This window comes from Podarcis muralis, chromosome 5 (assembly GCF_964188315.1).
Source record: "Podarcis muralis chromosome 5, rPodMur119.hap1.1, whole genome shotgun sequence".
Lineage (NCBI taxonomy): Eukaryota > Metazoa > Chordata > Lepidosauria > Squamata > Lacertidae > Podarcis > Podarcis muralis.
In genome coordinates this window covers 96,803,931-96,828,103 of record NC_135659.1, presented here as the reverse complement: position 1 = coordinate 96,828,103, position 24,173 = coordinate 96,803,931, and the positions used below count along the sequence as shown (strand labels likewise).

At 45.5% G+C, this 24,173-nt stretch overlaps 1 protein-coding gene across 6 annotated transcripts in view; it reads left to right on the top strand.

Moving 5' to 3' along the window:
* LOC114599795 (tyrosine-protein phosphatase non-receptor type substrate 1-like) overlaps window positions 1-24,173 on the top strand; it is a 115,228-nt gene that overhangs the window by 74,127 nt on the left and 16,928 nt on the right. The window lies entirely within an intron of this gene.

Below are 24,173 nucleotides of genomic sequence, written 5' to 3'. Positions count from 1 at the left end.
AAAGGCCAGTCTGGGTAGTTTCTGAGATTTGTGACAGCTGTCTGGACCAAATCTGGCGTAAAGGACCCTTAAAGAGAGCCGGTGAGGCATAGTGGTTAGAGTTTTGGACTACGACCTGGGAGACAAGGGTTCGGATGCCCACTCCTCGATATGGGAGGATAGCACAGTTGGCTTGAGTGTGGTGCTTACGGCGCCAGGGTTGCAGGTTCAATTTCCCTATGGGGCAGCTGCACATTCATTGCAGGCAGTTGGACGAGATAATAATAATAATTTATTATTTGTACCCCGCCCATCTGGCTGGGTTTCCCCAGCCACTCTGGGCGGCTTCCACAGAGACCAAAAATACACTAAGATGTCACACATTAAAAACTTCCTGAACAGGGCTGCCTTAAGATGTCTTCTGAATGTCAGGTAGTTGTTTATCTCTTTGACATCTGATGGGAGGGCGTTCCACAGGGCGGGCGCCACTATCGAGAAGGCCCTCTGCCTGGTTCCCTGTAGCTTTGCTTCTCGCAGGGAGGGAACCACCAGAAGGCCCTCGGCGCTGGACCTCAGCATCTGGGCAGAACGATGGGGGTGGAGACGCTCCTTCAGGTATACTGAGATGTTCCTCAGGGTCCAACTCTTCAATTCTATGGTTCATCAACAAAGCTCCCTGGGTGACCCTGTGCCAGGCCAGAGGTGCCGCCTTGTGCCCAAGATTGGGGGGACGGCACACAGCACATGCAGGGCGTTATGCGCACGTTGCTCATTGCACGTGTCTGAAATGTGCACGAAACACGACACACACACAACGGCTCGTTGGGAGGAGGCCAATGGCAGAGGAGCATGGCGCAGCTTTCTCTGTTGCGCTCAGGAGGAGCCAGCCACCGAACCACGCCGCAAACGGTTTCGCAAACTCCCTGTCAGTATTGAGGGGGCTCAGTCCCCTGCCAGAAGATATTAAGGGGGCTGAAGACAGCTGTGCCCCTAGCAGTTGACATGCCTGAGCCAGGCAAAATAGCCACCAAAAGATGGAGTCAAAAGTGCCTTGAGTCTGTTGGCTGGACTGAAGGGAGTGGTCCTGCCTTTTCGACTCTCCCTCCTAGGCCTCAGCTGTTGAGAGATCCAAATACATGCTCCTGCTATGCTAATTTTCAAGCGCTTGATGAATTTAGCACAAAAACCTAAAAGTAGGCCACACAGGCATGCGTTTGGCCCACCCTTAATACACTAGAGCAAAGAGAAGTTTAATGATCACAAGCTTTTCCATATCACATCCTTAGATGTATATTAAAGCTAAAAATGTTAAGCTGCTTCGTGTTACTGGGGTGTAATTTATTTTATTTTTATATATATATTTTTGAGAAAAGGGACAGAAATATTTACTGGACTCTTTTGTTTTGCTTTAAGTGCTAATCTTCTGGCAAAGCTTATCTTGTTTATCTTAATTAAACACGCCGAGCTCTTGCAAGGCCTTTGGTTTGATCTAGCAGCTCAGTGCTTGCAATACTTAATTGCCAATTAGTGTTGTTTAGGAAAACCTCAAGAAGAAAGGAAATACTTGGCTGCACTTGAGATAGAAACAAAAGCAAATAAAGAGATGGTAGATCAGTCCCCAACAGCAATAGCCTACCTCTCACATCCGCAGAGTTGGCACTTTTGCTAAAGCTAGCAAGCAGAAAGCGGAGTTTTGCTTGGCTGTCTGTGCTACATTTTTGCTCTTCCGCAGTGCTTGCATAAATAATAATAATAATAATAATAATAATAATAATAATAATAATAACAACAACAACAACAACCTGCCCATCTGGCTGAGTTGCCCAAGCTACTCTGGGTGGCTTCCAACAAATATAAAAAGATAATTAAACATTAAAAGCTTCCCTATACAGGGCTGCCTTCAGATGTCTTCTAAAAGTCCGATAGTTGTTTATTTCCTTGACATCTGATGGAAGGGCGTTCCACAGGGCAGGCGCCACCACCAAGAAGGCCCTCTGCCTTGTTCCCTGTAACCTCACTTCTTGCAAGGGGGGAACTGCCAGAAGGCCCTCAGCGCTGGACCTCAGTGTCCGGGCAGAACGATGGAGGTGGAAACACTCCTTCAGATATACTGGACCAAGGCCTTTTAGGGCTTTAAAGGTCAGCACCAACACTTGGAATTGTGCTCAGAAATGTACTGGGAGCCAGTGTTGTTCTTTCAAGACCGGTGTTATGTGGTCTCGGCGGCCACTCCCAGTCACCAGTTTGGCAGCCACATTCTGGATTAGTTGTACTTTCTGAATCACTTTCAAAGGTAGCACCAGCCAGCGTTAGAAACTGGGACAGAAAAGCAAGGAGCCAAATGGCTTCTGGGACCTGGGTTGTGGGTGCCAAAACAGAATGTCTGGTTGCCACCGGTGGGGGGAGGGGTCAGCAACACTTTTTATTTATTATTTTGAGAAGCGTGAACTGATACGCAATTCACATAAGTGACACGTTGTTAATATCACATTTTTAGCAGAAATTGTTAATACATGTTTAATTTGGTGTTCATAATAAAAAATATGGGTACTTCCCTTTTCAAAACACTCCACTCTTTATTAAACTCCTTAACACATAGTCTATCCTTAACTTATGCAGTCATACCTCATGTTACGTTTGCTTCATGTTACATTTTTTCAGGTTGCATCCTGCGGCGACCTGGAAGTACCGGAAAAGGTTACTTCCAGGTCTCACCACTCGCACATGCAAAGAAGCGCTAAATCATGCTCCGCGCATGCACAGAAGCGCCAAATCGTGCCGCACACCTGCGCAGATACGACGCTTCAGGTTGCGGGCTTTTCATGTTGTGAACGGGCCTCCGGAACGGATCCTGTTCGCAACCAGAGGTACCACTGTACTTCGAGACTTCAAAGCACATACATTCCAGTAATCCTCAAGTGTCAGCCACACGCCAAAAAATGGCGCCCATACTTTTTGAGCTGCTCGCAAATGGAGAATGCGCCTGGTGCCCTGCTAGTTTTGAACCCCGAGCACACGAACCCTCCACCGTCATGAGAAAACCCCTTAATCTTGATTCGTTTTCTTCTTTGGTAGATTTGCAAAAAGAAAAAACACACGCCAATAAATAAATGTTAGAAAGGGGCGAGATTAGACGCAGATGCACGAAGCATTTTTTAAAAACAACTGTTGATGGGCTGGGCCTTGACGGCAGCAGCCACCTCTCCTCCTCTTCGCTTGCTCTCCAGCAAAGGAAGAGGCCAGCAGCAGAGGCCATGGAGAGACCACAGGAAAGAATAATAGAATCACAGAGTTGGAGGGGACCCAAAGGTCATCTAGTCCAACCCCCCTGGTGCTCCCTTGGAGCCGCCACTGCCATTGCTCAGAACAAGCACCGGTCATCCTCCTCTCCAAGCTCGGTGGCAATGGCATTGGTGGGGGAAATAGTGTGGGGATGATTAGGGAGGCAGGAGAGGATATATTATTTCATGATATCCTTCCCAACTTGCGCTAGCAAGTTCCATATTCTAGCAGAGTTCCAAACATCCCCCTTTTTAAATTACGCAGCGATCAGCTTGTTGCTGGCTCATCTGAGTCTTCCTATTAAAAGATTCCTTCCTGGTAAAATCCCTCTTAAAAAGAATAAACACAAGAATCTGATTAACGTTAATATAAAAGTAGTTTACTCACAGATTCATTGAGGTTCGCACACATGTCCCTGAAGTCAGGCTTAGGTTGCATAACAACTAGAACTGTTCCATAAAGAAGCTAGTCCCAAGTGACAGCGACTAAGCAGTCACTTCTCCAAACACACAGCTACGTACAAAATGGAGAAGGCATATTGATCAGAACAAGAAGTCTTCTCCTGAGCGGTACAAAACATCCCCTAACATGTCCACTGTAGGAATGTTGTACTGGACTGCAGTTTTACTTCCTACATACCCCTTCTCAGGCAATACAACATTTATAAAAGTAAACAACTTGAATCAACCACCCAGAGTCCCAGCTTGATACATAGATTCTGGAAACTCTCTTTTGGTAGGGGCTTTGGGTTGCGCTGTGGGTTAAACCACAGAGCCTAGGACTTTGCCAATCACAAGGTTGGCAGTTCGAATCCCCGCCATGGGGTGAGCTCCCGTTGCTCGGTCCCTGCTCCTGCCAACCTAGCAGTTCGAAAGCACATCAAAGTGCAAGTAGATAAATAGGTACCACCCTGGCGGGAAGGTAAACGGCATTTCCGTGCGCTACTCTGGTTCGCCAGAAGTGGCTTAGTCATGCTGGCCACATGACCCGGAAGCTGTACACCGGCTCCCTCAGCCAATAAAGCGAGATGAGCGCCACAACCCCAGAGTCGGCCATGACTGGACCTAATGGTCAGGGGTCCCTTTACCTTTGCCTTGTCAAGATGTTATCTGCAATAAGACAGTTCCACAAGTCCACTCTGAATCATTTCGTGAACGTAGTGGTACTTCACCCCAATATGTTTCGTCCTCGTGTGGAACTTCTCACATGGAAACAGCTTCATGCAACTCTGATTATTCCAGGATCAAATCAGAAGCTGGTGTGGCTTTTGTACTTCTAGGACTGTCCCTGGAAAATAGGGGCTCTTGGAGGGTATGCACATTTCTGAGCAGAAAGCTCAGTGTGTGCCAGTTTCTGATTACGTGTAGGGGCTGTGTGCAGTTGGGACACCTGCTTGTGCTTCAGGTCTCTAAAACCACAGCACTACCCCAAAACCACACACCTTTGGGGAGCTGTGTGCATTGCGGGAGGCTTTGTATAGTAGTTTGCTGTTCTGGGTCCGGGAGGCGGCATTTTTCGCCCAGCGTGTTATTGGAATGCAACCTGCAGCGCTGCCTTAATTAAAATTCCATTCTAAATGCACTGATTTCTGTCACTTTAAAAATAGCTCCTGTACTTTCCTACTATAGCCTCCTGATGATGCTCGGTTCCTGAGCAGGTGTACCAAATGGAGCAGGGAAGGCATTTTGTCTTAATTGCGGGTCTGACGGGCTGCAGCCCTCCTCTTATGAAAGATTCATAGGTGCTGGAGAGGACCAGAAATCTATGCCCTTCCCTACCCATATCCTGGGGTGAGGAACCTCTGGGCCAGTCACTGAATGTGACCAACCAGTCCTCTCTCTCCGGCCCTCAACACTCTCCCTAGGCCACGCCGAATGCTCTGCTCAAGTGATTTTGTGTGCCTGAAATGTGACCTTGAAAAGTGACCTTGCTTCTTGCTTGCTTGGATGAAGAGATCTGTGAGAGAGAGAAAGAAGGGGGGAGACACCCCTGATTTCTGCACTTGGGATTATAGCCACCTGTACAAAGGTTGAGCGGGACGCACCTGGCGCTGTGGGTTAAACCACAGAGCCTAGGACTTGCCAATCAGAAGGTCTGTGGTTTGAATCCCCGTGACTGGATGAGCTCCCGTTGCTCGGTCCCTGCTCCTGCCAACCTAGCAGTTCGAAAGCACGTCAAAGTGCAAGTAGATAAATAGGTACCACTCCTGCGGGAAGGTAAACGGCGTTTCCGTGCGCTGCTCTGGTTCACCAGAAGCGCCTTAGACATGCTGGCCACATGACCCGGAAGCTCTACGCCGGCTCCCTCGGCCAGTAAAGCGTGATGAGCGTCACAACCCCAGAGTCTGTCATGACTGGACCTAATGGTCAGGGGTCCCTTTACAAAGGTTGAGTATTGCATCAATGGCTCCTCCCACTTTGCACCTGGCCCCGCCCATGCCTGTCACATGACCCTCTGTCAGGGAGCCAGCCTGCAATAAATCACACGGAGTACATGGAATTAACTCTTTTATTTGAAAAAACATTTCCCACTCATGGGAACCAGGTCTTTGTTTGTGGAGGAGGGGTTATTGGTTTGTTTTTGTATTTATTGCATTTTTGTGTTCTCGTTTGGTATTTGTATATTGTGAATTTTTGGATGAAGGTTGGTGTACTAATTTAATGCACAATAAATCATAATAATAGATGGGGCTCATCCACCTAGGAAAGTAGCCCATCTAGGAGAAGGAAAGCTCTGATCCTAAACCTCCACAGCTTTGCGGGATATCTTTGGGAGAAGAAAAGGCCACGGAATAAACCCTACATAAATCCAGAGTCCTTAAGACGGCTGGATGCTAAATGTCTTGCTCTGATTTCCTTTGGACCACATCAGTGAGGCCAAGAGGAGCCCAAAGGCCTGGTTAAAGAGAAATGTTTTCGCTGACAGAAGAGATCATACCCTCCAACATTTCTCCAATGAAAATAGGGACATCCTAAGGAAAAATGAAACTAAATCCTTCAAAGACAGGGGTCCTATGGCTGGGTCAGGATGGCATGGGGATGAGGGACCAACTCCCTTCTCTTGTGGGGGCTCAATTAGTGCCAGTGCCTTACGTTAAGAGTTTGGGTGTAATCCTTGACGCCTCCCTTTCCATGGAGGCACAGGTTACAGCAACAGCTAAGGCGACATTTTTCCATCTTCACCGCATTAAGCTGTTGGTCCCTTACCTTTCCCGCCCTGACCTGGCCACAGTGATCCATGCGACAGTCACCTCCAGGCTTGACTACTGTAATTCGCTCTACGCGGGGCTGCCCTTGAAACTGTCCCACAAACTCCAGCGGGTGCAGAATGCTGCAGCGAGGCTCCTCACGGGGTCTCTGCCATGGGAGCATATTCACCCAGTGCTTTTCAAGCTGCACTGGCTCCCGGTGGAGTATAGGGTCAGGTTCGAGGTGCTGGTCTTGACCTTTAAAGCGCTTTGTGGCTTAGGGCCCTCGTATTTACGGGACCGCCTCTCCTGGTCTGCCCCGCAGAGGACCTTAAGGTCCATGAATAACCATAGTTTAGAGGTCCTGGGTCCTAAGGAAGTCAGATTATCCTCCACCCGGGCCAGGGCCTTTTCAGTGATGGTTCCGACCTGGTGGAATGCTCTGTCCCATCAGACTAGGGCCTTTCAGGATTTAACCTCCTTTCACTGGGCTTGTAAGACAGAGCTATTCCGCCTGGCCTTTAATTTAAATTCAGCCTGATCTTTTATTTCCCTTCTCTTCTCTTCCCTCCCCCTCCCCTTTTATGAAGATCACCCGCTCTGAGACCCCACAGGTAATTCTCCCCTGGCCTCCTCGCTGGCCCAAGTAGGATGAATTCAGCCAGCTAGCCCTGGGGATTATCTAATGCTTATTAGATGGATTTCCCCTAAATTGATTTCTGAATTTTGAATTTTATTGTTATTCATATTTTTATGCTGTATTTTATGCTGCTTTTACAATTAAGTGTTTTAAATTTGTTGTTAGCCGCCCTGAGCCTGGTTTTTGAACCGGGAAGGGCGGTGTATAAATAAAAAATTATTATTATTTTTTATTATTATTAAAAGTGGGACATTCTGGGATCAAATCAGAAACCGTGATGGCTTCTCTACATCTGGGATGTCCCTGGAAAACAGGGACACTTGGAAGGTCTGAGAGATGTAAGGAGGGCACCAGGCGAGCCTCCTAGGGGAGAGCATTCCACAAATGGAAAGCCACTGCAGAAAAGGCCTGTTCTCATATTGCCACCCTCACACGGAGGACATGATGCCATCACACAACATAAGTGGAGAACCTGGTGCTCTCCAGATGTTGTTAGACTCCAACTCCCATCACCCGTGACTATTGGCTATGCTGGCTGCAAAGGCTGATGGGAGCTGGAGTCCAGCAACATCTTGTGGGGATGTTCGGGGTGGCAGGAGAGGATATACAGCGGTACCTTGGGTTACAGACGCTTCAGGTTACAGACTCTGCTAACCCAGAAATAGTACCTCGGGTTAAGAACTTTGCTTCAGGATGAGAACAGAAATCATGCGGCGGCGGCACAACGGCAGCAGGAGGCCCCATTAGCTAAAGTGGTACCTCAGGTTAAGAAGAGTTTCAGGTTAAGAACGGACCTCCAGAACGGGGTGGCTTCTTTAGCCGTGCGCAGCGTCTCCGGCGGGGAGAGGCTGCGCGTGACTATGGGAATTCCCCCACCTCCCACAAAAGCCCACAGGAGCCGCGCACCCTTTAAGGAGTGTGCGGCTCCTGCGGGCTTTTCTACGAGGAGGGAGAAGGGACTGACTGGCCGCCTCAGTCCCATCTCGCTCCTGGGGAAAAGCCCGCAAGAGCCGCGCGGAGCTTGTGTGCGGCTCTTGGGAGCTTTTCCTGCCTGCCTTCCCCCTGCATTCGCTCCATAACACGCACACACATTTCCCCTTACTTTTTAGGAGGGAAAAAGTGCAGCTTGTGGAGCGAAAAATACGGTAAGTGGAGAACCTGGTGCTCTCCATCACCCGTGACTATTTGCTATGCTGGCTGCAAAGGCTGATGGGAGCTGGAGTCCAGCGACATCTTGTGGGAATGTTTAGGGTGGCAGGAGAGGATATATAGTGGTACCTTGGGTTACAGACGCTTCAGGTTACAAACGCTTCAGGTTATAGACTCCGCTAACCCAGAAATAGTACCTTGGGTTAAGAACTTTGCTTCAGGATGAGAACAGAAATCGTGCTCCGGCAGCTCGGCGGCAGCGGGAGGCCCCATTAGCTAAAGTGGTGCTTCAGGTTAAGAACAGTTTCAGGTTAAGTACGGACCTCCGGAACGAATTAAGTACTTAACCCGAGATACCACTGTATTGTTTATTAATATCCTTCCTAATTTGTATTAGCAAGTTCCTTTACTTTACTTAGCCTGCCAACCTAGCAGTTCGAAAGCACCCCCGGGTGCAAGTAGATAAATAGGGACCGCTTACCAGCAGGAAGGTAAACGGCGTTCTGTGTGCTGTGCTGGCTCGCCAGATGCAGCTTGTCACGCTGGCCACGTGACCCGGAAGTGTCTGCGGACAGCGCTGGCTCCCGGCCTCTTGAGTGAGATGAGCGCACAACCCTAGAGTCTGGCAAGACTGGCCCGTACGGGCAGGGGTACCTTTACCTTTGCCTTACTTAGCAGAGTGCATTCCCCTTTACACAGCAGAAAACTAGTTGCAAACTCATGTGAGTTTCTTTTTTTTTTTTTTATAAAAAATTTTATTGCGTTTCTTTCCATAGTTTTGTACATTGCAGACACATACAATAGATACAAGAAACATTTTTTTCTTTTTTAGCAATACAAAAAGCACAGAAAAAAAGAAAGAAAAAGAAAGAATTAGATACATTTGGACTTCCCCACCCCTTCCGGATCTGCGTTCTTTAAATTAACCATGTCAGCAATTTGTTACCTTATTTCATACCTCACTGTAACTTTCAATTGTTATGTATCCAAAATCAATGTATTATATCTCAGTTTTAATACCTTTAAAATAAACATAACATATTCAATTCAATTTGTCTCCTTTTCTCTTTTATCACTTATTTTACCATTTACTTAATCATAATTGCTAAAGCATAACATTTCCTGATCGTGCACTATCTTAAGATTCGTACAGTTTGTAATATTTTTGCAAATAGTCTTTAAATTTTTTCCAGTCCCCCTCAATTGTTTCTTGATCCAAATCTCGGATTCTGCCGGTCAGTTCAGCTATCTCCATGTAGTTCATCAACTGCGTCTGCCATTCCTCCAGCGTGGGCAAATCTTGTGTCTTCCAACTCTTTGCGATGAGTATTCTTGCTGCTGTGCTAGCGTACATAAACAAAGTTCTGTCCTTCTTTGACATTTTCTGGTCCACCATACCCAGCAGGAAGGCCTCTGGTTTCTTGGGAAAGGTATACCTAAATACCTTTTTCAATTCATTATAAATCATTTCCCAGAAGGCCCTCACTTTTGGGCAGGTCCACCAGAGATGAAAAAAGGTCCCCTCTGCCTCCTTACACTTCCAACATTTGTTGTCAGACAGGTGGTGAATCTTAGCTAACTTGACTGGGGTCATGTACCACCGGTATATCATTTTCATAATGTTTTCCTTCAGGGCACTACATGCCGTGAATTTCATTCCGGTGTTCCATAACCTTTCCCAGTCTTCAAACATAATGTTATGTCCAACATCCTGTGCCCATTTTATCATGGCAGATTTAACTGTCTCATCCTGTGTATTCCATTTAAGCAGCAAGTTATACATTTTCGAAAGTGTCTTAGTTTTTGATTCTAACAATTCCGTCTCTAATTTCGATTTTTCCACCTGGAAACCCACTTTTTTGTCCATTTTAAAAACCTCTTGAATTTGAGCATAGTGTAACCAATCTCGCACCTTATTTTTTAGCTTATCCTGACTCTGCAACTTCCAGTTATCTCCAATTTTTTCAATTAATTCCCAATATTTCGGCCAGTAGGCCTCCATATTGGGTCTTTTTCGAGCCTTGGCCTCCACCGGTGATAACCACCTCGGTGTTTTACTCTCTAATAAGTCTTTGTATTTCAACCAGACTGCAAAAATTGCTTTTCTGACAATATGGTTTCTGAACAGTTTATGAACTTTAACCTTGTCATACCATAGGTATGCATGCCAACCAAAAGCATTGTCAAAACCTTCCAGATCTAGAACATCAGTGTTTTCCAACAAAAACCAATCTTTCAGCCAGCAGAAGGCTGCAGCTTCATAGTACAACCTCAAGTCCGGCAGGGCAAACCCTCCTCTTTCTTTCGAATCAGTTAATATTTTAAACTTTATTCGAGGCTTTTTGCCCTGCCAGACAAACTTAGATATATCCTTCTGCCATTTTCCAAAACATTCCACTCTGTCCACGATCTGTAGGGTTTGAAACAAAAACAACATTTTCGGCAATACATTCATTTTTATAGCTGCGATTCTTCCCAACAAGGAAAGTTTCAATCTTGACCAAATTTCTAAGTCCTTTTTAACTTCCAACCAACATTTCTCATAATTGTCTTTAAATAAATTCAAATTTTTGGAAGACAAATAAATCCCTAAGTATTTCACTTTTTTGACCACACTTAATTCTGTTTCTCTCTGAAACCCCTCTGTTTCTGTAGGTGTCAAATTCTTGGTCAGAACCTTAGTTTTTTGTTTGTTCAACTTAAATCCCGCCACCCGACCAAACTCAGATATAAGTTCCAGAACTCTTTTTGTACTGGGCTCTGGCTCCTGCAGTGTCAAAACTAGATCATCTGCAAAAGCTTTCAGTTTATATTGTTTCACTCCGACCTCTATCCCTTGTACCAACCGGTCCTCCCTTATCATGTTCAGTAGCACCTCCAGGACTGAAATAAATAAAAGAGGGGATAGAGGGCACCCTTGTCGTGTCCCTTTTTCAATTTTAAATTCCTCCGTCACCACATTGTTCACTATTAGTTTAGCTTTCTGTTCTGAATAAATTGCTTGTATTCCATTTTCAAACCCCCGTCCCACTCCCATCCCTTCCAAGTTTTTCTTCATAAACATCCAAGATATGTTGTCAAATGCTTTCTCCGCATCAATAAAAATTAACACCGCCCTTGTGTTCCTATTGGTTTGCAGAAGTTCCAAAATGTCAATGATGTTTCTGGTATTCTCATATAAATGTCTACCAGGGAGAAAGCCTGCTTGGTCTTTGTGAATTACTTCATTTAAGACCTTTTTAAGTCTACTTGCCAAAATGTCTGCAAATATTTTATAATCCACATTCAGGAGTGAGATGGGACGGTAGTTCTTAAGCTGAGTCTTTTCAGATTCTGTCTTAGGTATCAATGTGATGAAAGCTTCTTTCCACGTTTCTGGTGCCCTCTTCCCATCCATAATCTGGTTGCATACCTCCAACAAAGGTTGTATCAAATAATCCTTCAAAGTCTTGTAGTATTTGGAGGTAAGCCCATCCGGGCCTGGAGATTTGCCTAGTTGCATATTCTGAATGGCACCTTCGATTTCCTGTGAAGTTATTGTAGAGTTCAAGATTGATCTTTTATCTTGAGTTATTTTTGATAGTCCATTTGTCTTTAAAAATTGATCTATCTCTGATTCTTTCTGAGGCCCCTGTGCATAAAGTTCTTTAAAATATCTGTGGAAGCACTTCCTAATTTCTTCTGGTTTCTGTACCATTCTTCCTTCAATCTCTAGATTTGTAACTGTGTTTAGCTTTTGTCTTTTTTTCAGCTGCCAAGCTAGCAGCTTTCCACATTTATTTGCTGATTCAAACGATCTTTGCTTCATCTGTTTAATTTTCCATTCAATCTCCTGATTTATCAACTTAGAATATTCTGCTTGATGGAATTTGATTTCTCTCAGCACCTCCTTTGACTTTGGTTTAGTTCTCAATTTTTTCTCTCCTTGATGTATTTTCTCCAATATTTTGTCCTTCTTTCCATTCCAGAGCTTTTTCTTAATTGTGTTCTGTTGTATCAGAAACCCTCTCATAACAGCTTTGCTTGCGTCCCAGATCGTTCTTTTTTCTACTGTAGTGTTCAAATTTATCTCAAAATAGTCCTTTAGCGTTTTTTGGGCCTTTTTCACAATCTCTTGATCTCTTAATAGTGTGTCATTCATTCTCCATCTGAAGGAACCGGATTGAGTTAGTCTGAATTCTAATTTCAGAGCGTTGTGGTCGGAGCATGTTTTTGGACAGATTTCCACCTTTCTGGTCTTAGGTGCCAGCCCTCTAGACGTCCAGATTTGGTCGATCCTTGTCCAGGACAGGTGGGCCTCAGAGAAGAAAGTTCCTTCTTTACCTAGGGGGTTCTTTGTCCTCCATATGTCAATCAAATCCAAATTGTCAGTCAATTCGAAAAAAGTTTTAGGCAGTCTACCGTCTGATGTTAAATTTTGACTTTGAGACTTATCCATATGTGTAGACACCACTCCATTCATGTCTCCCATCATTATGATGTTGTTATAGTCCAAATAATCCAGCAAAATCTCATGCAGCTTCTTAAAAAATTCTGATTTCCCGTCGTTTGGAGCATATATTCCTAATATCAAGATTTTTTCTCCTTGTGTCTGGATTTCAATCGCCAAGATTCTTCCTTGTTCATCCTTAAATAGGAATTTGGGCATCAGGCTCTCCTTAGCGTAAATCACCACTCCTCTTTTCTTAACCTTATCTGATGAAATAAATTCTTGGCCTAGTCTTTTGTTAACCAAAACTTTTCTGTGGAGCCTGGTCACATGAGTTTCTTGTAGGCAAATAATGTCCAATTGTTCTTTCTTCAATATGTGAAATATCTTCCTTCTTTTCTCCGGGGAATTTCCGCCATTTATGTTCCAACTAAATAGCTGCAGAGACATCCTGTATTATTTTGTTCCACCTAGAGTGGTGTGTCTTCTTTATCCTCTGGTCCCGAGGGTATAGGCGTTCCTCCGCCTCCAGGCGGTATAGGCCCAGATTGAGGTAGGGGCCAATGAGCTGCTGCTTCTTTTTGGAGATCTTCTCCGTGGTCGTGCAGGAACTTTTGTAGGTCCTTCATGTGAGTTTCTTAAGACAAAACGCAATTCCATCTGGCTTGTCCAGATTGAAATGTCTTCTATTATTTTCCTGGTAAGACCCCTTGAATCCCTCCTAAAAGAATAAAGACACTACAGTCTTATTCATAAGCAAGAAAAAGAAAGTTTACTCATGGTCAGGCAGAGCGCAGTGTGATCCCTGAAGACAGGCTTTCAGGCTTAAAGCTACAAATGTATAAAAACAGGTTTACCCCATAAGGGAGATGACCTGAGGGACTGCTTGGCTGGCAGCCAGCAGTTCATTCCAGGAAGTTCGCAGGATGAAATGGAAATGGAAAAAAGGGAGAGTGGCAGCACGCCTTGGCCTTTTACCTGGTCTGGAAAGGTCACGCCCACCCACTAGTCACATGCAAGAGGAAGGATGCTCCAGCCCAGGAGGAACAGGAAGTTTCGACTGGCTGAACCAAACATTCCCTTGCATGTCCACTCTAGGAAAACAAGGAATGTTGTACTTGACTGCTCTTGGTGGATTACATCCCACACATCTAGAGGGCTGCAGGCTCCTCCCCAGCTCTCGCAGTCTATGTTGCTTTTCCTGCTCTGTGTTATTGGCTGCTGCTGGGCCAGAGAAGCAGCCAGGAGGAGAATGCACATTGAGGGGGATGTATCGTATCATCAAGTATTTTGGTAACTACGCATTCTCGGGAGAAGAGGGGAAACTGGATGCAGCAGGGCTTTCTGTTTTTGATGGCAAACTGAGCTCGACGTCACAGCTACTTCTGTCCCAAGGCACTGGAATGTAAATTGCAAGATAACCTTCAAAAACATAGAACCACTAAGAGGATTTTTTTTGTTCCTCTGGTGCTTAGGGAATTTGTTCCTCAAGTTTGCACTGTGAAAGATACACACACGCGCATACACAAACAAACACAGATTGGTTGTGATTTGTTTTTGTTTGCATTTCAGTGAGAAATTGCCCAGTCTGCGCTTCTCAAACCGAGACGTGAACTAAAACATAACTATGCTTTTGGAATTTGCACTTCTCTGAATTTTGCATTGCGGCTTTCTGGCCAGTGTGTATGAAAATGCATACATTTAGGGAGAAATGAGCATTAAAATGCATTTATTAGTGAAAACATCGCGCAAAAATAAATTAACTCTATTAGGAGAAATCCCGTGCAATCACCGCTGGACAAAACCGCATACAAAATTATGTTCATCAGGCCACACTAAAATGCGGGTGAATATTCGTAATGGTTGTACTTCATTGCAGATTGCACCTGGAGTGACGAGAAACAGATGGCAACCAAAACGGACAGATTTGCCAATCCCAAGCCAGAGCGAGAGAGTTCAGTGGTTCATAACAAGAGGGAAGCAAGCTCTAGAGAACTAATTATATTCTTAGAAAATATGCTTTAATGCAGTGGGGGCCAACTTTTCAAAGCCAGTGGGCTCACTGGGGGGTTCTTTAATGGAGTGCTGTGGGCACCCACCCATCTCTGCCCACTTCTCTTCTCCCCAGATTATCCCCCCCAGGAGAGACAGAAAGAGAGAAGGTGTATTTAATTGTTTTTAATGGTTATCCCCCCCCCCACCCTCAATGTTTTTAGCCGTTCTTATTTTTACCTGTAAGCTGCCTTGATTCCATCAGGGAAAGGGGCGGGGTATAAAGAAATGTTGTTGTTTAGTCGTTTAGTTGTGTCCAACTCTTTGTGACGCCATTGACCAGAGCACGCCAGGCACTCCTGTCTTCCACTGCCTCCCGCAGTTTGGTCAGACTCAAGTTCATAGCTTCGAGAACACTGTCCCACCATCTCGTCCTCTGTCGTCCCCTTCTCCTTGTGCCCTCCATCTTTCCCAACATGAGTGTCTTCTCCAGGGAGTCTTCTCTTCTCATGAGGTGGCCAAAGTACTGGAGCCTCAGCTTCACGATCTGTCCTTCCAGTGAGCACTCAGGGCTGATTTCCTTAAGAATGGATGTGTTTGATTATCTTGCAGTCCATGGGACTCTCCAGAGTCTCCTCCAGCACCATAATTCAAAAGCATCGATCCTTCGGTGATCAGCCTTCTTTATGGTCCAACAACTACACACTTTAACCACTTCACTTTCCCCAGGGATCTTCATTTAAGTCCAGTAGAATTCACCTGAGCCTTGAAAAGTGCTTTGAACCGAAAGAGGAACTGGGAAGAAGTGACACTCTTCCAACTTCCTCCTTCAGCTCTATGGTCATCGCCTTCACCCCCTCGTGGCCGGCCCAGTGTGTGTGTGTGTGTGTGTGTGTGTGTGTGTGTTTGTGTGTGTAAGTGTAATCTTCACGGGTACCAGGGGAAGACTTCCAGGATGCTCACGAGTGTATCACATTGATTTAATGGGGGGGGGGGAGATACATTTCCTGATGTGTATATACAAGCACCCTTTTGAAAAACACATTTACCGGTAACTCTCTCTAGCTCTCCTGAAGATATGAACCACTCAACTGCTCTGTGGCATTCTGGTCCATTTAGCCATTTTGGAACTGTCCCTTAATGACGAGACGTAGGCATGTGTAATCTCCTGGAGGCGATCGATGGACGCGCCACTCACTCCTAATTAACGAATATCCCATCATTTCCCCAGATGAGTCAATTTCCTCTGGCATTTCATAGATAACCTGCATTGCTCATCCTGCACTAGCATTATTTGCATAAACTATCCCTTTGCAGCCTCAGTTGATCCCAGGATTTCAGCAGGATTGGTCCTGGCGGTGCTTGCAGAGAGAACAGATCAAATGTTACTCCTTTTAAAGCCCTATTGATTTCAGTGAGGAAGATTTAAGCAGTGCTTAACCCCTCCCACTTCCAGATCCAAGCTTAAAATATTTGACTTCAGCTAGGTTGTGTGTCCTGAAATCCACTGGGTTGACTTATTTGTTAAATTTGTTCCCTGCCCCACATCTGTAGATCTCAGGGCTGTTCACAACATAAAATTATGATGTAAAAAAACACAAAAATACATAAGAAAAGTAAGAACAAGAATAAACCAAACCTAGGGCAAGATATACCAAACGACAAGAAAAAATTATTTATGTATGCGACAACAGCGGCCAGAATTCTATTAGCGCAAAGATGGAAAAGTGTTGAAATACCAGCAAAAGAACAATGGCTAGAAAAGTTGAGGGAATACACTAAAATGGCAAAATTAACTGAGAGACTCAAAGATAAAGATAATAATGACTTTTTAAAAGATTGGGAACCTTTTACGACGTACATTCAGAAACAATGCATTGAAATGAACTCACTTGCAGGATTTGAGTAGTACGCTTGCAATGGATATACATAAATAGAAAATATAAATATGAAGTAAAAATGTTAAGACCAGATAAATGATACAACTCTAATTTTAGCCTGTGCGCCTATGAGCCCTTGGTCTCAGCGTTCGTAGAATTGGAAGGGGCCACAATGGGTCGCCTAGTCTGAACTCCTGTGATGCAGGGATCTTTTGCCCAGGGTGGGGTTCAAACCCACAACTCTGAGGGTAAGAGTCTCGTGCTCTACCGACTGAGCTATCACTTCCCTTGTAGAACTCATCAGGCAGGAGGGTGGGATGGGGACTAGAATTAGCTCTGCCTGTCGCTGGGACCGGCGCCACCTACTGTTGGCCTCCCAGCCTTTCGCCCAATGGGTAAAACCCTCTGCTATCCAGGCCTTTCCTGAATATTCGCTTTACGGCTGTAGGTAGTGACCTGCTGTCTCCTCTGCTACCTGTTTGCTGAAATAGCTACAGGGTTTTTCAGCTGTGTTATTAGCTACGGTTATGCCTCTTATAAAGATTTTTTTTTTTTAACCCTCTATGTAGAATTGATTTGGAAGTGGAAAGTGTAGTAGCAGTCTCTCTGCAGCTTCTCTTGTTTCCATTTACACCCTGCCTATTAGCAGAATTGGCCCAAGAAATTCCATGTTTTTCTTGGCTGTGAAAACTGCTTGCAAAAAAAAAAAAAGAAAAAAATCCCTTAGTTCTGTTTCTTATCTTTATGGATTTGGCCAGTTTCTGAGCTTGTGGTAATATTAGGGAGACAGCTGTGAACTATTTTTATAGATTTTTTTTGTCTAGCTCACAAGCAATTAGCTTAATATAAAGGGATGTAAAAGCAATTATGCTTTCAGTGTATACAAAACTGGAGAGCTTGCATCTCGCTAGCCTAGCGCCCCCCCCCAAAAAAATGTCATCAAATTGGATTGTAGATATGTGTAAGCAGAAGGGAACCAGATTTCTTTTTGTGGGGTGGGTTCCCAAATTCTGAAGTTTCAGCTTCGACTTTATTTAGGCGACAGCGTGGAAGGGTATAGATGTGTATTCAGGACCAAGCCAGCAAAATATCACATTTCTAGGCATATGCATCAATTTTCTAGGCAACTGTCTCTTCTTTTTCTTCCAGCCCCTGCCTTCCCTCCCAGAAAGGTGATGATATCTGGCACATTAGCTAAACTGGCATGACTCCTTTTTGTTTTTTATTTTAAAAATGAGTTTCAAAAAAAGCCACTTAATAGAGAAAAATGAACATCCATTACACAGTGAGGAAACAGGAAGCTTGAGGTGTTAGACAGTAAAATTGTACACTTACCTGCAATTAAGGTGTGCAATTTTTTTTTTGTACCAAACAATATGCCCAGAATAACTTGTATCAGCGGTGCATAAATCATTTGTGTTCTCCTGCATTTGAGAACATGTTAAAACATTGCCAACCTGGTGCCCTCCATATGTTTTTGGCCAACATCTGGAGAGCACCTGGTTCGTGAAGTCTGCCTGGGGGGGGCGACCACAGATGAGCATTTTAAAAAGACAACATCCAAAAAATGTATCGTTGCGAGGAGTAATTTGTGTGTGTTTCTATCATATTTGGTGTAAAGTGAGCAAAAGATACTGGTGATAAGTGTGGGGGGATGAAGGGAAATATGTAGCAGGCACCAGCAGGCAGGCTGCAACAAAATTAGGCTGTTACTTGAGTTTGTGCTGCATTTTTGACAGGTGAAACTTGAATTCTTATTATGTCACTTACGGAAAAGTAAAACTTCCATTCAAATGCCTGGCCAATTTCTGTAGGTTCTTTTATCCTACTGCTTGCGTGAGTTCAGCCGTCTGAGAAAGACTTTTGCATTTCAAGGTTGGGAGTAGGGGGAATCTGACAGATTTTTTAAAGAGGGTACTGTGAATCAATTTTACGATCCATTTAAATGCCACTTCTGCAAGGAGCCTGAGGGAGCTGCCTTGCTGACACTTAGGAAAGTATCGGCAACGGGAACCCAAACTCTGGAAATGGCTTTCCTTCTGCGTTTGCCAGATTTAGATTGTGGTTCGAGGACCCGACCCCCGCAATGTGAAATGAATACACAAGGACACGTGATATAAGGTTAATGGGCAAGGAAAGGCCACAACTTTATTGATTACAGCAGTGAAAAGGTATTGGCTTAGGCATTGGATCTCTAAAACAAGTGGGTTTATTCACCAGAAGGTGGAGCCTGTTGATGCTAATCCAACTATAGGCTCACCCCTGATGTCACCGAGGGTCGTGCCATGGCCTCCCGCCAAGCAGGCATCGGACAGAATACACGACCACCAGATTCCTTTAACGGAATACCCAAAAATTGAAGGCATAGGCGATGGCCACACCTAGCCCTTCAACACACCACAACACATTATTCCAATGCCTAACCTACCCACCAATACCACAAAATTTGTGATGATTGCTACGAGGTAGGCAAAAAAACCAAAAGGCCTAATGCCAAATGCCAAATGCCAAATGGAAAAACTCCTACCAGGCCCCCTGGACAACCAGGGCGACCAACCTAAGGTCCATAGCAAGGCCAATGACCTAAGCCCTAACTCAAAGGGAGTGGAGGGTGGGTGACTCGCGACGAGACGACGGCGAAGAATGAGGCCGGGGAGAGGCTGGCGCTGCAGCAAAAGGCTGCTGAGCACGCCCCCTTGTAGGCACCTGGTTGGGTGCCTGCCGAGGGGCGTGGGCACCAGCCAGGAGAGGTGGAGGCAGGGGGCTAACGCCCCCTGCTAGGGGCGGTGCTCGGGCTCCCGCCCACAACCACTCCGCTCTCTTCCAGGGAGGAGAGTCTTTACCATTTGCACCATGAGCAATAGAAATATCTATGACCTTTTAAGCTGTAGGAGGGGTATTGTTTTCATTTGTTATTTGGCATGTATTTTGTGTTGTATTGTAAACCGCCCTGCGATTTTCAGATGAAGGGCGGTTTAACTTGACCCGGCCTCAGCCATTTGTGTGCTTTACTCACAACATATTACAGTACAGTGGTACCTTGGTTTAACAACAGCTTAGTTTATGAGCAACTTGGATTAAGAACGCTGCAAACCCGGAAGCAGGTGTTTTGGTTTGTGAACTTTGCCTTGGAATAAGAACATGTTTCGCTTCCTGTTGAGTGTGTTACATTTGTAAATTGAGTCCCCTGCTGCTATGGGAAAGCACGCCTTGGTTTAAGAATGCTTTGGTTTAAGAACAGACTTCCGGAACGGATTAAGTTCATAAACAAAGGTACCACTGTACTGCAATATAGCAGATCTTAATATTGCACAATTTAAAGCGATTTGACGCATGAAAACGGACTCCTTTTTGGAAATAAAGCATTGGCAAGGCCCAGAAGTTTAATTAAAAGTTTGCTTGCATAACTTTCTTCAAAACAAAAAACATACATCCAGATAATTCCATAAGGCATCTTCTGCTGTCCAGCAGAGGCTCAGCATCTTAGAAAATATGAAATACTCGAAACAGACTGTAATGGGTTTAGGGATTGCTCGTGCGTAAGTTGCCGCCACTCCTGGCTAGGTTACCTGGTTAACCCTTTCTGACTGAACAGCCTCCAGCATCATGACTGTCTCAGTCGCTGGCAGAATCCGTCAGTGGGCGTTTCTTGAACCTTTTCCAGCATAAAAGCTGTTTGACGCCAAGTCTCCTCCTACTCTCCCTGCGCAGGGAAGGTGTGGGCACCGGAGTACCCGTACTCTCTCCGCTGGTCTCCGGCGAAGAGTCCTGGAGCCTCCTCTCCGATTCCCCCATCTGCCCCCCTTCTCCACTGGTGTTACGCTGATTTCCTTCCCCAGCAGATGGGCTGCCTCTTTCCCTGCTGGGACCCTCTCCAGCATCACTCTGGAGCCTTCCCTCCGCCTCTAGCTCTGATGGCAGTTCCCTGACACAGACCTATAAGCGGACGTCTGTCTCTGCCCACAACCTGCATCCTGCCTGAGGCTGTTTGCCTGGAGAGCTTCATCCTCACTCCCATAGAGTCTGAGAACAAAGACTCAAAGGCAACTCCCTTCAAAATGGAGATTTGCAACCAAATGCCTTTGTGGCCTGACCTAAGGTTAAACACTCAAGTGTTAACTAGCAGAGAACAACAGCAGTTACTCATCAACTCAGTTAAAGCTCAGAGTCCCTTAGAATACTGTAGTTCAATTTCCCCAGAGATGGACCTTTTCCAGCAATAAACATTTAGCTATTTTTCATTTTAGTGTCAATTAAATAATTATACTTAAAAAGGTAAAGGTACCCCTGCCCGTACGGGCCAGTCTTGACAGACTCTAGGGTTGTGCGCTCATCTCACTCTATAGGCCGAGAGCCAGCGCTGTCCGCAGACTCTTCCGGGTCACGTGGCCAGCGTGACAAGCTGCATCTGGCGAGCCAGCGCAGCACACGGAACGCCGTTTACCTTCCCGCTAGTAAGCGGTCCCTGTTTATCTACTTGCACCCGGGAGTGAGTGCTTTCGAACTGCTAGGTTGGCAGGCACTGGGACCGAGCAACGGGAGCGCACCCCGCCGCGGGGATTCGAACCGCCGACCTTTCTATCAGCAAGCCCTAGGCGCTGAGGCTTTTACCCACAGCGCCACCCGCGTCCAATTATACTTAACATGTAGTCAATGCCTTGAAGATGGCCCAGAAGCTTCCCTTCCTTCCAAACGCACCTGCTGGTGCTCTGATTGCACCTTGTTGGTGCCATAAATATGAGTCTCACTTTGGCTGTGAGAGGTCCTGGGCTCAATTTCCGCACAAGCCCATCTCTCTGGGGAAAGGGGGGTAAATTTGCTCAGTAGGAGACCATGTGCGGTGCCAGCAAAGAGCCCCTACACTTTGAATTAGGATCAAGTTGTACAGCAGGAGGTGGGGGAAAATACCTGCATGAGTCGCTACTAATCAGAAATCAGCTATTGTGAAGTGGATGGCCACAAAGTCTGATTCAGTAAAATGCAACTCCTGTTGTTCATGTTCCTGTATCTGTTGGAAGTCTTGGCATGCAACTCAGTTTGTATCAGGCGTGGTTTGCATGGGGAGAAATTAGAGAGAACAGACTCCAAACTTCCTAGGCTGTATTTCTGTTCTAACCTGGGCTGACCTTCCTTCTGATGTCAGATTGATACCTCTAAGGCTTGCTGACTTCCTTACCTGTTCCTCCCTTCTTCTCGGTCCCACCTTGGGAATCTGTCTCTCTCCTGCGGAGATGAAAGAGCAAAAATGGCTCTTTGCATCTCCAACTTAGCTACAACTAGGATTTCTTTACCCTCTAAGCATGTGTTGCAAGTCACTTTTGAGTTGCCATGGCAAAAAAAAAAAAGTGTGATTCACAGATTTAATTAATAACCACAATGTATTTCTTCTATTTCATACTTAAAGTCTCAGTGAGATTCTGTTAGGACTAAAGAGTGCTCAACAGCAAGAATTCAGTATACAGCCAGCTTCCAAGCTGTGTGCTCACTCTGCAAACTTCATTCACCACTATCCGTGTTAGAACATAACATAACAACACAAGAATTGAGTCCTGCTAGATTAGATCATAAGGGACGCGGGTGGCGCTGTGGGTTAAACCACAGAGCCTAGGGCTTGCCGATCAGAAGGTTGGCGGTTCGAATCCCCGCAACGGGGTGAGCTCCCGTTCCTCAGTCCCTGCTCCTGCCAACCTAGCAGTTTGAAAGTACACCAGCACAAGTAGATAAATAGATACCTCTCCGGCGGGAAGGTAAACGGCGTTTCCGTGCGCTGCTCTGGCTCGCCAGAAGCGGCTTAGTCATGCTGGCCACATGACCAGGAAGCTGTACGCCGGCTCCCTCAGCCAATAAAGCGAGATGAGCACTGCAACCCCAGAGTCGGCCACGACTGGACCTTATGGTCAGGGGTGCCTTTACCTTATATTAGACCGTAGGGGGCGCATCTATTTCAATGCCCGATTTTTGCTCCGGCCAACCACAGGCCGATATGGGAAGCCTGCAAGCCAGACCAGAGGGCAACAGCACTCTCCCCCAATAATAATTCCCAGCAACTGGTATTCAGAGGCATCTACCCTCCGACAGTGGAGCTAGGACACAGCCATCCATCCCACCACATTGGTGGTGTTGACCTGTTCTTTTACCTGTCAGTCTTGTGCTCCACAATCACCTCCTGTCTCCACTGATGGGTGGAGGACTATCAGGACTGGCTCAGAATGTTTTACCACTCCAGGCAAAACTGGAAATGTCCCCCTGCTCCCCAGTCATCTTGTTCAGTGGAGCAGCCCCTCCTAGCTGACTGGGGGCTGTTTCCCTGAGGCCACTGCCTCCCCTCACCTCATGGGCAGGCAGGCCCTGGTCTCTATCTTCCTACATGCTATGGAATGGAACACACAATAAATGGGCAACTGGCCCTTGAGATGCGCTTTTATGGAAAGCTGCCCTGAGTGAGAAAGGGAAGCAGCACTGCATTATTATTATTATTATTATTATTATTATTATTATTATTATTTAGTATGTATTCAATTTATATACCACTCTTATCTGAAAATCCCAGGATGGTGTACAATTTATTTATTTATTTATTTATTTAATATTTTCTTGATTTACAAAAGTGTGTGCAATGTCTCTCTCTTGTATTCCCCCCCCCCCATGTAACATTTTTACAAATCAGTTTCATTTGTTGAGACATTAGGAAGAAAAGGGGGAAAGAGGTGGAGGGGGGAGATGGGGGGTGGGGTAGGGTGGCGATGTTTCTATTTTATTTACTATATGTAGCGTTGCTTGTGCAGGTTCTTTGCTGTTCACTTGTGTTCCTCTGGTGGTGAGAGAGGTTGGGGTTGGTCTGGGGTGAGGTTGTTCATTTGTGATTGGCTGTGGTGGTCTTTGTTTTCATGTGTGAGTGGGGTGGGTGTTTTGGGTCAGGTTAGCCATATTGATTTGTATGCTGTTGGTGGATTCTTGCCGTTATCTTGTTGAGCTGTGTATGTGATAAAGGGGAGCCATACTGGGGTGAAGGCTTCTTATTCTATTTGTCCCCGTGTCAGTTTCAGTTTATTGCTTAATTTTTCTAGTAAGGCTGTTTCCCATACTATTTGGTACCATTGCTCCATGCTTACTCCTGACAGGTCTCTCCAGTGTCTGGCTATGATGTTTCTGGCTGCTGAAAGTAGCTGGGTTATGAGTTCTTTGTGGTGTAAGTGGGCATTATTGTCTTGGAAGATGTTTAGTAAGGCAAATTCTGGGGTGGTTTCTAATGCTTGCTTGGTTATTTTACTTTTTTCTCGTATGGCTGTTGTCCAGAATAGTTGGATTTTGGGGCACTCCCACCACATATGGAGGTATGTGCCTGTGGAGGTGACCCTCTCTAGCATTTTGGTGAGGTTCCTGGGCGTATTAGCGCTGGTTTCTTGGTGTTAGGTACCACCTGTAGGTGAGTTTCAGAGTGAGTTCTTTTCTTTTCATTGATATGGATTTAAAGGGGGGTTTAGACCACATTTTGTTCCATTGAGTGGGGCTAATCTCATAGCCTATGGCATCCTCCCATTGTTTTTTGATTGCGCCTAGGGAGTTCGTGGGATTTTGTAGTAGTATTTTGTATATTGCGGGATGGTGTACAATGTTAACAATTTAATTTGCATA